Genomic DNA, 12,870 nt, shown 5'->3' with positions numbered 1-12,870 from the left:
CATGATTGTTCCCCCTTGGGGAGATGTTGCTGAAGTTTGTGTGCACTGGGCTGTGAGAGTGGTAGTTGAAGGTTCACTCTCATCTTGATTGTGTCTTGTAGAGAAGGGCTGGGTTAGGGGTTTTTTGGAGGGGAGGGAAGATTCCTGTTGGGAAGGCAGGTTCCTTTGCAGAACCTGAACAAGGAGCCTGGGCAGTATTAAAATTAAAGCAGGCATTGTGTTGCTGTTGCCCACCTGGTTCTTGGTGTGACTTGAAAATGAAGTGACTTTCTTTTATGATCCAATGACACTGCTGTAAACCATTTTGCTGCAAGAGAAGCTGAAAGCCAAATCCTGTGTCGGTGTCACTTGGTGTAAAACACAGCATTTTTTACTCTGATTTCCTCCAGCTGAGGATCTGACCTGCTGATACCTCTGGGTGGCTCAGAGGCACACTGCAGGAGGCTGGGGTGTTTTGCATGGTCAGGGTTCTGAAAGGATTAGAGAGGGTTTGCTTTGGCTGCTCTAGAAGGTTGGGATTGTGAAGCCTGTGTGAGAACAGTGGCAGACACTGTCTTCATGTATTTCTAATTTGATGAATGTTTAATGCTTCTTTATTGGAGCCTACACATATGTAGAGTAGAGGTCTTTAAGAAGGGGCTGACTTATTTCAAATAATTTATGTCTGAGCTGCTCCTTTTACATGAAATGCAGACTTTACAGAGCAAAGAGACTGTAATGAAAATATGAATTAAAGATTAGAGCTAGGCAAGTCTGAGAACACTTAGAATTAAGAAAGGTGCTTACAAGTTTTCTCCTCCTGCTTCCTTTCCTTCTCTCCACTTTTCCTCCATCTCCATCCCCTCTCCTTTGGCAGGGTGCTGCATTCCAGGGCAGCCTTCTGTCCATCCCACAGGGCACAGCTGGGTGAAGGACAGCAGGGCAGTAATTTCAACCTGGCTGTTACTGTGTGGCCATACACTACCCCAGCCTGTCACTTGCCAACTCACCCATCACTTTGGCGGGAGAGACTAAAAATTGGGTTGAAGGCGTGTTTCTCTTCATCTCTCTCCCTGATTTGCTGGTGAAGAGCCTCACCTGGGCAGAACAAAAATAAGTGCAGTTTTGGTGGAGCTGGTTGCCAGAGGGACCCTCAATTTGCAGCACAGCCAGGTGAGGGTGCAAGGACCCCGTGTGTGGGTGGCAGCGGTGCTGCTGCTGTGTGACAGGGGTGGGTGGAGCTGTGCTGCCTGTGGGAGGTTCCTGTAGGACAGGGCGGGGCTGGGACAGTGCCAGCTCTCCCATAACTCCCTGGTGGGCGAGGTGCTCTGCTGCCCACAAACATCAGCATCCATTTCCTTCCCCCAGCCCTCACTCCCAGCTGCCTTGCTTCGTGCTCTGCCTTTGCACAGGTGCCTTCAGTGTCAGTGCAGGGCACCAGGCCCAGCACCACTGCTCCTGCAGCACGAGGCTTCCCTTGGCTCCAGCCCTGCAGCACAGGCTGCAAAACAGCTCGGCTGGTGCAGGGCTTCCTTTCTTGCTCTCCTTGGTCGTGTTTTCTGCAGTGTTGATCTGAATTGCTGCCCAAGACTGAGGAGCTTAGGCTTGGTGATGAGCAAATAAAATCCCGGTGGGAACAAGGAGAGGATGTTGCTTTCTTTGCTGGGGCTGGCGGGGTTGGCCTGGGTCAGTTCTTTGCAGCTCTGCCTGTGTTGATGCAGCTCAACCATAGAGGAGTCAGCCATGGGACCCTATCAGCATTTTGTAATGGGAGATGGACTCCAGGATGTCCATGTTCCACTTGTGCCCACTTCTGGAATCATAATCCTCTCAAGGAATTCACTGAGGAGTTCAAAGAAAAAGGAGTCATTACAGACCAGTACCACCACTGATGCAAACTGGTGTAACTCATTTTACATCAACTAAGCACAATCTGTCCCAGTTACAAATGTTTTGTGCCCAGGTAGTGCTGGCAGGGAAGCAGTTTGTTAGAATAAATGGAGCAGGAGCTGATGCTCCAAAAAGAGGAGTGCTGGTGTCCTGGCCAAGGATCTGTTGGGAGCAGTGGATCTGTGTGAAGAAGAGCACACAAAGTTCTCCCCAGGCTGTCAAAGTTCTGACTTTTTTCACTGCAACTGCCTGAAAGTATTTGAAGAAGATGGGAATATGTTGGTCAGAAAATGCTGACTCACTGAAACCTCCCTGGGAAAAGGGCCAATTACAGCAAACTCACTGTTTGTACCTTAGAAAGGTTTGGGAAAAAAACTGGAAGTGATGAGATGCCCCATTTAATGCTTTCAGAACAAACTCCCTCAAATCTGGGAGGATAAAAGGGGTGATATAGTTTTAGATGTAGATCTTTGTTTTATACTTTGGAATATTTCAATGGAAAAGACAGAAACAAAGGGGCTTTTTGTCCTATTATTTCAGACAGCCTGCTCTGGTTTTTACTGAAAGCTGAAAGTGTTGGCACCTTTGACTTTCCCTCCCCAGGTGAGTGGGAGAGGAATAGGAGAAATAGCTCTGTCTGATGGGAAATGTCCTTCCTGCTTGGCTCTCCCTCTCACCTGGGTAAGTAACCAGGTCCAGGACTGATGGAAGCTGACAAGGAAAATGGAAAGGGACTATTTACAAAAGGCTGGAGCGACAGGACAAGGGGGAATGGCTTCCCACTGACAGAGTTTAGGCCTTTGGGAGAAATTCTTCCCTGTGAGGGTGGTGAGGCCTGGCACAGAGTGCCCAGAGAAGCTGTGGCTGCCCCTGGATCCCTGGAAGCTCTCACCACATACAGAAAGGGCCACAACACCCAGGCAGTGACTGTTCCCCCACAACAACTGCCTGTGCTACAAGGAAAGCAGCAAGAGGGAATTTCTGGTTACTTTTCAAGCTGTGCCAAACAAAAAAGAAATGTATTATTACAGGCAGCATCAAACTGTAATTATTAAATTGGAAATTAAATGGGAAACTGTGTTAAAGAATGAAAACCTGCCCACGACAGTAATGATTAGATACATTTGCTGGTTTTGTACAGAAACCACTTTTTGTCTTGGCTACATCAAGCCAAGAGAGTAAATATGCTGTGATCCAGTCCCTGAGGCTGGTGTAAACCAGCCTGGCTGCCTTTCTCCAAGGGAAACATCCAGGTTTTGTGTGCAGCTGGAGATCTGCCCCCTCTCTCATTCATCCTAACAGCTGGACAGTGAAGGTTTCACATGCAAAAGAATAACCAGGGCCAGTTCCTGGGCCTGCATAAGCCCCTCCTTGGACAGCTTCACCCACACTTGAGAGACACCCCTGCCCAAATGGTTATTTGGCTTTCCTAGTTGGGTTAACCCCTGAAATACAGGTGCCTACTTTTCTTTACAGATTTAGCCTAACTCATATCTATGGATCCAAAGGCTAGAGGGGAGCTGCTGAGACAGGAGTGGCCTCCACAGAAGGCATTACAAGCCCCCAGCAAAGAACACCTAGGACTTTCCTCACTCCTCTGTTGTGTGCACAGCATTTTTGTAGCTTGCACTGCCCCTTCTCCTGTGCTTGTTTTCTCCCTCTCAGGGGAGTGCTACCTGTCCTCTCCCTCTTGGCTTCATGTGCCCAAGCTCCTCTTCTAACCAAGGGTTAAAGTAGCCACAGAGGAGAGGAGAGGGAGAGGGAGAGGGAAAGGGAGAGGATCAGCTAATTAAGAGCAGTGCTTGACAGGTTCTTGTGGGATGCTGACAGGTACCATCAGTCTGCCAGGACAAGCTGTGCCCAACAGGCTGGATGCACCTATGGATGCACCAGCCTTCCAAAGCAAACATGAGCCTGGTCAACATGAAAAGTTTTACCTTGTGCATGCCACAGGCAAAATGTGCACATTAATCTTGTTGCTAAGGCTCAGTTGAAGAGTGAGGTTGTGTGAAAGCTTCTCCTTGCTGGATTGCCAGACATGAAGGTGAGGCTCAAGATGCATCAAGAAAATGTGTGCCTTTTGTTCTCCTGACTGATGTCTGGGCTTTCTAGACACAACGTGCCCTGGCACAGGAGCTGCTGGCACAGGGAATCTGGGGGAAGCCAGGGATTGCATGGGCTTGTTCAATGTTGGCTCCAAGGTGGGGCCAACCCAATGGTTCTCATCACTGTGTGCATTAATAGGGCACAGCTGTGAGGGTCAGCAAAACATCATTGACTTTCTGTTTTCCACTGATCTGTTGGGCAAAAATAATTACATAAAATCCCCCACATAAGCTCAGCATGTCACAAACTTCACCAGCAGCTGAGGTGGGAGCAGCAGTGGGGCTGGCACTGCTGGCAGGCACCTGGCAGCATCCAGTAGGAATCCTGAAAAATGCCATGGGCACTGCAGCCCAGCAATGTGTCCCATGTGCTGCAGCGTCTCCTTGTGCATTTCACCCCATGGTGGCTGAGGTTCTGCATCTCTCAGCTGAAATCAGCTGCTCTGTCAAGGATTTTGGCAGTGCACCCAGGAGGGGATCTCTGGGGCAGGGCAACATCCCACACACATCAGCACCCAGAAATCATCACAGAAGAGTTTGGGTAGGAAAGGGCCTTAAAGATCATCCAGTTCCATCCCCTGCAGTAGCAGTGTGCCACATTGCTGCTTTGACTTAGGGCAGGCAGACAGGCAGCCCCCATGTTAGGGGTGACATTTTCCTTCTTTTAGTGTCTCCAGCTCAGTCTGTGCCAGACATGTATTTGTGCCCCTCATGTCATCCTGCCCCTATAATGTTTCACAAGACCTGTCCTAAGTTTTCTCCAAAAATTTGCCAGCTGAGAAACAAATAAAGACAGGAGAGTTTGTTCTCTGGGTTTGGCAATCACTTCATGGCCCAGGGAGGAAGGATGCAAAGAAGAGTCAGGGAGGGGATCTGTCTTGGAGGCCCTGGGGCAATGCTGTCTTGAAAACAAGCATTTCCCTGGCTTTCTTCTGGGGCTAAAACTCTGAGACAGAAAGAAACCAACAGAGTAACTTCTGCAGGTTCTCCTCTTCCAAGGTCACCTGTGGTTATGTTTGGAGAGTGCTTTGCTCTTTGTGGCAGTTTTGGCTACTGCTGCCATATGTTACAAGGGACCATTTGGAAATCTGTTCCCAGCTGTAGCAAGTGCTAACAGGGACCAGTTTGTATGATTCCAGTTGTGTTCACTGGGCCCATGTTTGCAGCAGCTCCTCCTTGAGCACGCTTGGGCTCCCCCTTGTACCCCAACAAGGCAGGGTGAGGGTCCAAGCCTGTGTCAGGGCATCACAAAGCCTTCAAGCCTCCCTAGGAATTCCCCCCCTCTTAGTTGCAGGGTTTGGAGTAGTTCTGGCTTTTGGGGTGTTTGTTTTCCCATCTTTTTTTACTTCCTGTGGCTGTTGAGCTCAGCTTTTGTTTTATGTGTTCAGGAGTACAGGAGTGTGTTTCATTTTCCAGATTAGAAAATGCTCAGAGGTATAATCAGGTCCTTCCACAGTATTTAATTATCCATAATTAAAGGCATCTACACAAAGCAGCAGATTTTCAAAGACTATTCCTGTGTTACATTGCTAATGAATTAAGTAATTAATTGGCATTGAAAAAATACAATAGGAAACATCAATCTTTTAAAGTAAAGCATTTTTCAGGGGTTTTATAAAATCATTAACTCATATCAGGTCAGTAGCTGTTCTAATGTCTAAATCCCTCTTCTGGCTTTAAAAAAAAAATTCTAAGGCACAAAATAAATGCAGGAAAAACAAGGCAAGGAATACTAGCTGAAGAGTGTGGGAACACTCAGAAATGGGGAATTTCTGGATGTCATTGTCCCTCACTTTGCCAGCCTGTCCCACAGTTCCTTCCCTCTGCCAATAAGGTGAACCAATTCCCATCACACTTGAGAAGGCAGCCTCAAAGCTTCCTGTTGCTGCAAGTCAAATCCATTTTCCTGCTGGGTTTAGTTTGAATAACCTGCATCCCCTCATGAGCCCCCACTGCCTCTGTGCCTCAGTTTGCCCCCTGTCCCAGGGGAAGGTGGGAGAATAGCAGGTTGTGAGCATTTCAGATGCTGTGGTGCCACTGAGACCAGAGGGTGAGCAAGAATTCCATCTGGGAATTAATAAAAGCAGACTGCAGAGGAGGGTAACAAAGCATTTGGGAGGTTTGGGCAGGAGGGATGCAGAACCACGTGCAGGCACCATCATTTTTTCACAGCCTTTCATCATTGCCAGCTGTTACCTCACAGAACAGCTGTCCTGTCCCAGCACATCAGCACAACATCACCCTGCAGAGTGCAAAGGCCCTCGTGCACTGTGGTTATGCCATCTGTGGTGACACCCAGGGTTATGAGCAAAGGAAAGGACCTTCCTTTTTTCACTGGGTGATTTCATTAAATGCAGCTGTTCCCATGCAAAACCAGCACTGCTCATTTTATTTCTGTCACCAGCTGGACTCTTTCTAAACCATCTGAAAGCATCCTGGAAATGCCATGGACACCATTAAATTCAGGGAGTGGAACAGCACGGGAAGGGCAAAACCTGGGACAAAACATGGATTACAGCAGCTTCTGCAGCTGCTGGAGAAACCAGGGCAGGTGCCAGCAGAAGTGTTTAGGGGCCTGTTTATTCCAGAAGCACCAACCTCTGCTTGTCTCTTCTGTCCATCAGACCAAGGCATGCCCATCCTTGCAGTGCTTTGGTCTCCCCATGTGTGTCCTCAAGACCACCCACCTATCCTGCCCTGCCCCTTCCATTCCCTCCTGTTTCCTCAGGAGATGCAGCTTTTGGCACAGCAGTGCCATGTCCTGTCTCTCTACCACCAGGCTTAATGGTTGGGGTCAGGGAAGATGTTCTCCTGATTTTCCTTTCCTGTGCCACAGGCAAGTAATTAACTTCCCCACATAAACTAAGAAGTGCTGTTTCTGCCATTGTGGTTATTCTGTTTCTACAAGTAATCAATCATTTGTATGGATTTGCATAGAAATGGGAGCTTTGCCACTGCAGCCCATCCTAAATTTATAGGGATGAAAACAGGCAGATCCAAAGGCTGATACTGTTGAACACCCCCCAGAAGATTGATCCTTTGACTGGGAGGGGAACCTTTGCTGACTGACTTTTAATTTTTACCATTAAATTCCCCTTTCACATGGGTCTTACCTGCCCATGACCATCATTTCTGTGTCCATCATCACAGAGGCCAGAAAGCTGGGAATAGTGGTGGAGACTGTGGAGGTCAGGGAGATGGGAATGGTGGTGAAGGCAGCAGGAGATGGGTTCTGCTCAAAGTCAGCAGCAGAAAACCCAACAACTCAAACACAAGCCAAGAGCAGGAAGAAATGGCTGTAACACAACCCCACATTTAAAACCACCATCAGAAAAATCTGTCACCAGGTGAGAAACACAAGAGGGACCGTGCTGGTGCCCTCAAAGCATCACACTCATGCCATGATGGCAGAAAGGCCTGAGGGCATTTTTCCATCAGTTGACCCCATCCCACAGGGATCTGGGCTGCAGTGCTGCTGTTTTCCAGACAGGAGCTGGAGGCTGATCCCATGTGTTCCCCACATGTGGTCCCCACAGCTCAGGAGAGCCCCGCTGTCCTGGCAGGGCCTTTGTGCCAACAGGCACCGATGGCCACTGCAGCATGGCCTGGTGCTGGGCTGGCTTTGCAGCACGCTCCACCTCTAAAGGAACAACTCAGACAAATGTGTAGCAATCCTGGTTCTTCCCTACATTTTTTTGCTCCTATTTGATACAAAATGAGCCCAGTCAAAGTTTCCATTTCATTTATGACTGATCTGAAAAACTCCCTTCACCCCATAAAACATCACACAGCTGTAGTGACCAAGTTAGATTCAATTCTGGCTTTATATTGAGTTGACATGAAGCCAGCTCTCTTCCATACATCATCTGTGATTGCAGTTAAGCATGAAATACTGTTTTAATTCTTACACCAAATGTGGGATTTTTTTTTCTGAAGAAAAAAAGACATAAAAATGTTAAAGTGGCCCATAAAAATCATTATATTTTCACACAAAGCGCAACCAAGAGGCAAATAAGTTGGCTAAAATCTCACAAGACCCAGGGAAAAAGTCCTGCTTGTTATTCTTTTGTTGTTAACCTTTGTCTTTGAGTGGAGATACCTGGGCAGGGTTCCACAGGCCTGGTGCTTTGGCATCCAGGAGCTATCTGGGCCCTTATTTCCCTACATCAGGGTGTCCTCCCACGCCTGCAGGGACCAAAAGCTGCAGCTGCCTGTGGGAGCTGCTGCTCCCTGACAGTGTCCTGGTGTCCCAGAGCACTGCAGGGTGAGCATGCATCCTTGGATGAGTTTGCTTCTCTGCATCCCAGTTCCTGTCTTGGGCAATACTGGCTGCAAGGGCACAGTCCCTGGGCCTGAGCCTGTTCCATGGCATGGCTTGTTCCATGGATGCTCCTGGCACCTGAGCCACTGAGGTGAAGGCAGCACAAACACTACAGCACATTATGCATGCATTTATATACTTTTTTCCTCCATTTAAAACTTTAGTCTCTGGAAGGTCCAACTTTTCCTCCCTTTGGTTGTTGATTTTACAGGTAACAGTGTTAGCTGATGCAGTAGTTTAATGGTAGTTCTATTAATTAATTTCTTTTAAATTAATCTATTTGATACCAGCTCAAAAAAACCCCACCTCACCTTTTAATGTTCGAAGCATTAAAAGAATGAATGTACCTTCAGTGCTGTTTGAATTCATTTTGGGAAGTACCCATTTAGACAAATTTTTGAAAGCCTGCTACTTACCTGAAAGGTTACAATTACCACAGAATAGCTTTCATTGCCCACAATTACAACCTACCTGTATTTAAAAAAAGAAATCTATGCTATTTTCCCAAAACTTAATGCTGTCTACAAAAAGATTTTTAAGAGCTAATCCTGTTTGTTTGCTCAAGTAAATGTTGAAACACAGATTTCTCCTTTAATAGGTGGTTACTGCTGGCTTTGAGGTGTTACAGTTTCCCTCTTCCAACCCAGAGGGGCACAGTAAAACCTGGTTCAGAAAATCTGCTTTGGATGCACAGTTCGTGCCTATGCAATGCTGGGCCTTTTGCCTTTGCAGTTTTTTTACCATTTTTCAGTGCTGATCAAGGTATTTGCAGACCCAGATCCTTTTAAAATGAAGAGGAATTTGGTATGTAAATCCCATAGGTGACTTTGAAAATACCAACCTGCATTTTACACTAAAAGGAGGGGGAAAAGCCCTGGATTTACAGAAGAGTCTGAAGCACTGGGAGTTGCTCTTGTGCTGTCTGGGAGCTGATCCACGTGCTGGCTCCTCCAGCCAGGTCACTTCAAGGCTGCCCCATTCAGGTGAATGAGTCAGCAGAGTGAATAAAGGGTTATGAGTTTGATACCTGTTTATTCCCACTGCAGTAATGCCTAACCCTGCTGGCCAGCAGTCCCTAACCCACAGCTGGGTTAGAAACCCAGTCAAATGGGCAGACTGGGGCTGCAGGTTTTGCAGGGAGCTCAAAGTGCACTTGGATATCCTCCCAGCTCTGATTTTGGTGCCCTTGGGGTCAGAAACAGAGGGGCTGTGTGCACAGGACTGGGGGAAATGTCCATATGGGGAGGGAGGCAGATACCATCATCTAAAGCAGTGGGCAATGTACTGCTTGCATGATTTTCTTTGGTGTGCCCAGAGATGAGCTTTGCTCCACCATCTCCACGCCGCCTTCCCAGAGTGAGCTGTGCCAAAGGTCTGACCCAGAGCTCTGCTGCCCCAGCACGGGCATGACCAGAAGGCATCAGACACTGGAAGCTGTGGCTGCTCCATCCCTGGAAGTGTCTAAGGACAGGCTGGATGGGGCTTGGAGCAGCCTGGTCTAGCAGAAGTTACCCCTGCCCATAGCAGAGGGTGGAGGTGGATGAGCTTTAAGGTCCTTTCCTACCCAAACCATTCTGGGATTCTGTGCTCAGTCTTGGCTTGCTTCCCTGTTGTCCAGCTCATCCCACAAGCACAGAAGGTGAAGAGTGGGGTAGGGCTCCACCCTTTTCAGCTGCTGCATTTTATCTGTGGAAGGGACAGTGTCCCCATTTGTCTTGGTGAGGGATGGTGTCCAGCTGTCCGCAGAGCTGGGATCAGTGTGGGCGCCCATGGACGTCACCGCTGCCAAACGGACGGATTTTAAATTGCACCCATAGATCTTCCCTGCACCAAAACAGCCCTGCTCCACTACTTAGTGATGCCTGAAGTTATGTCTCCACATCAAATTAAGTAACTGTGCTATCAATAAGGAGGAGTAATGCCGTGTGTTCCCTTCTAGATGTCTCCCTGTCCCTCATTTGTTTGCTGCTGCTGATTAAGACAGATAAGGAGCCATCAGTATTTCTCTAACTGCAGTGCAAAGGCCTAAATCAGTCTCTGTCACTGGTGCCAGCTCACAATTTAGGGAACTCGAGTGGGGCCCTGCATTCATTAGACTCCAAGGCAGCAGAGACTTGGGATTGTCTGAGCAAAGCTGGATGATGTGACCCTCTCGGTGTGCAGAGAGCCAGGAGGGGATGTGGGGCCTCCAGGAGGTCCCTGTCCCCCTGGGCTGGCTGGGAGCTGCTGCTGTGTTATATTTTCTTTATTGTGTGGCTGCATAGCTGGCAAAAGTCAGTGGAACAGCTCTCATTGACCTGAACTGAGCTTTTCACCTCCCCCTCGCCTTCTTAATGCATTCCTTCTAATGATGGAGGGCTGGCTTGGAGTGAGCAACTTGGATTTAATTTGGACAAGCATACTGCAGATATATATATATTTTTTAATGCAGAGATTACATAACTTTTAGGCATCTTCAGGCACCCAGTAATGTGAATTGTGGCTGGAAAAATCTCTCCTGTAAATAGGCAGTACTTGCAAAGGGCTGTTAACATTGACTTCTGAGCAGTGAAAAATGCAGGAAGGATGGAAAAGAGCTGCAGATCAGCTTCAGAGGAGAGGAATTCTTTGGGGCAGTGGTGCACACGACTGAAAGCTCCTGGACATCTAGGAAGCACCACCAGATGACTCCAGGAGCTGTTAGCCAGAGCCAGCTCTCCCTGGGTGGCTGGACAGGGTGGCAGAGGAAGAGTGAACTTTCCATCCTGGGGTCACCTCAAGGAAGAGACACTTGTTACCAGAGATGGGAGCCACAGAGTGACAGGACAAGGGGGAATGGGGTTAAACTGACAGAGGCCAGGACTTTCTTTTGGTATTTTAAAATATCAACAGCAAGCCAAAAAAGGGGAACAGAGCAATTCCTGAGCTTTCAAATGGCAGGGGGTTGGAAGGCTGCTGGAGCCACCAGTGGCCCACTGGAGGGAGGGAGGTTTAATTTGTGGCACTCAGGCTGGCATGGGTTGGTAGATTCAGTTCTTAGTGCCTCCTGCAAATGGAGCAGCATACAGATTTCATTGAGGGGGCAGCTGATGCATTGATGCAGTCTGTGCATCACAGGAGAGCTCACTGCTGCCTGAGAGTGTGAGCAGGCTGAGAAGCAGCTTCCAGCCCTGATGGGGTTGGGGACACTGACCTGAAGCAGTCCCATCTGCAGCCCTGCAGGAGTCTCTGTGGAGGTTGGGTGGTTGGGTGATGATGGACTTGGAGTCCAGAGGGTTCTTTTCTCCTGGTGTTTGTGCTGGGAGGAGCTGTGTCCTCTGCAGCCTGGAGGACATGGCCATCACCTGCAGGAGCAGGGAGCAGGCAGAGCCACAGCACAGTGCTGTCCCTCCTGCCACCACTGAGGAGTGGCAGACGTGGTCAGAGCCAGGGGTTCCTGGGGTGAGAACTCACTGCCCCACATCCTGGGATCATGGCAGCCCCATTCCCAACGTACCCTCAGGCTTCAGCCATGCTCTGAGCCAGATCTCCAGCTCTGGCCTCCTTCTAACACAAGAAAGTCAAGGGTTGTTTTCTTTGGGTGGGGTTCTCAGCTGCCCCTGCACAGTGTCACCAAATTTAATTTTCAGCAGGGCAGAGCTCAGCATCACCAGCTGATTTCTTTATGTCTCACTCCTGCTTCTCCTGCTGCCTCCTCCTTTCCCCAGGGAGAGGGGGACTGGCACTCTCCATAACAGAGTGAAAACAGGACTTCTTCCCTCCCCAACTCCTTAATTAAAGCCACAAATTGAGCTCTTTTCTTGCAATCTGATCACATAAATAGCATTGCCAGAGCTAAATGAACACTCGAAAAGATCCTGCAGGATCAGCAGAGAAGAGCAGTGTTCACCTCCAGAAATGGCAGCCATCATTAAAAACAAGATGATGTTCCTTCCCTTCTGAGCACAGAGTTCAGCCCAGACATGGAAGAGGCCCCAAGATGCAGGCACAGGCAATTTCTTGCCTCTGTGACAGAGCCTGGGGATTCTGCTGTGTTTTTCCTCTTTCTGTTAGAGATCCATGAGCATCCTTGTGTGGATTCCAAGTGTCATCCTCACTTGGTCCCTGTTTTGCAAGGGGTTGTTTCAGCACCAGACACCACTGCTGGAGACTGCATGGCTTGTGGTGTGGGATGGTCATGGTGAAGGCTGGGAGAGGCCTGTTTTGTGGAGACATGCAGAGGAACATCTGCCTTCCCACTGGGAAGACACTTGGCCATACTCAATAGAAACACCTCCCCCAGGCAGAACACACTGCCAGCAGCAAAGCCCCATGCCCAGTTGTGTTCATGGTTGAGCTCAAAAAGCAAAATCCTTGAGCCTCATTCAGCTGAGTGAGCGTCCAGGGGGATGTTCCAGGATGTATCCATTCCTAAACACTGTCAGGAAACACCACAGTTTTGCACTTACTCCTTGCAGCTTCACTTGTGGGGCACACCACTTGGGAGCCTGAGGGATGGCTGCTGAATTGAGCTGCTGTTTAGCAGCTGTCTTAACTGGGCAGATAAGCACAGCCATCAGCACCTCTCTCTCTCCTTGATGGAATCCATTGACTGAA

General features: G+C 48.7%; 1 protein-coding gene across 2 annotated transcripts in view; it reads left to right on the top strand.

The window, feature by feature from the left end:
• Window positions 1-12,870, top strand: part of VWC2L (von Willebrand factor C domain containing 2 like) — a 46,169-nt gene that overhangs the window by 26,447 nt on the left and 6,852 nt on the right. The gene's annotated exons all lie outside the window — the stretch shown is intronic.

This window comes from Agelaius phoeniceus, chromosome 7, assembly GCF_051311805.1.
Source record: "Agelaius phoeniceus isolate bAgePho1 chromosome 7, bAgePho1.hap1, whole genome shotgun sequence".
Lineage (NCBI taxonomy): Eukaryota > Metazoa > Chordata > Aves > Passeriformes > Icteridae > Agelaius > Agelaius phoeniceus.
This window is presented reverse-complemented; position numbering and strand designations above follow the sequence as displayed.